The sequence below is a fragment of the Frankliniella occidentalis genome, unplaced genomic scaffold, assembly GCF_000697945.3.
Source record: "Frankliniella occidentalis isolate FOCC.00 unplaced genomic scaffold, Focc_3.1 Scaffold456, whole genome shotgun sequence".
In the NCBI taxonomy this organism is placed as follows: Eukaryota; Metazoa; Arthropoda; class Insecta; order Thysanoptera; family Thripidae; genus Frankliniella; species Frankliniella occidentalis.
Window position 1 is genome coordinate 961 of NW_026267574.1, and position 310 is coordinate 1,270.

The window sequence follows — 310 nt, forward strand, 5'->3', positions numbered from 1 at the left end:
ACTTCGACTGGCTTGACAATATTGCGGCTGGGCCTAGCCATGTGGAAGCAGTTGCTCCGGCGCCTGAAGATGATGAATTGCCTGCGAAGAAAGTTCCTGAAGATGATGAATTGCCTGCGAAGAAAGTTAAGGAGGAGAAGGAGAAGTCACCTAAGTCCTCTTAACTTGACTTATGATATGGTTTTGGTTTAAAAGCTATAGTTTTAGCTTGAGAGTGATGGCTTGGAGCCTGTGTTGTATCTTGGTAAAGGAGCAAAAGTTATGTTAAGGAAGAATTTGTGGGCGGAGATGGGTTTAGTAAACGGATCAA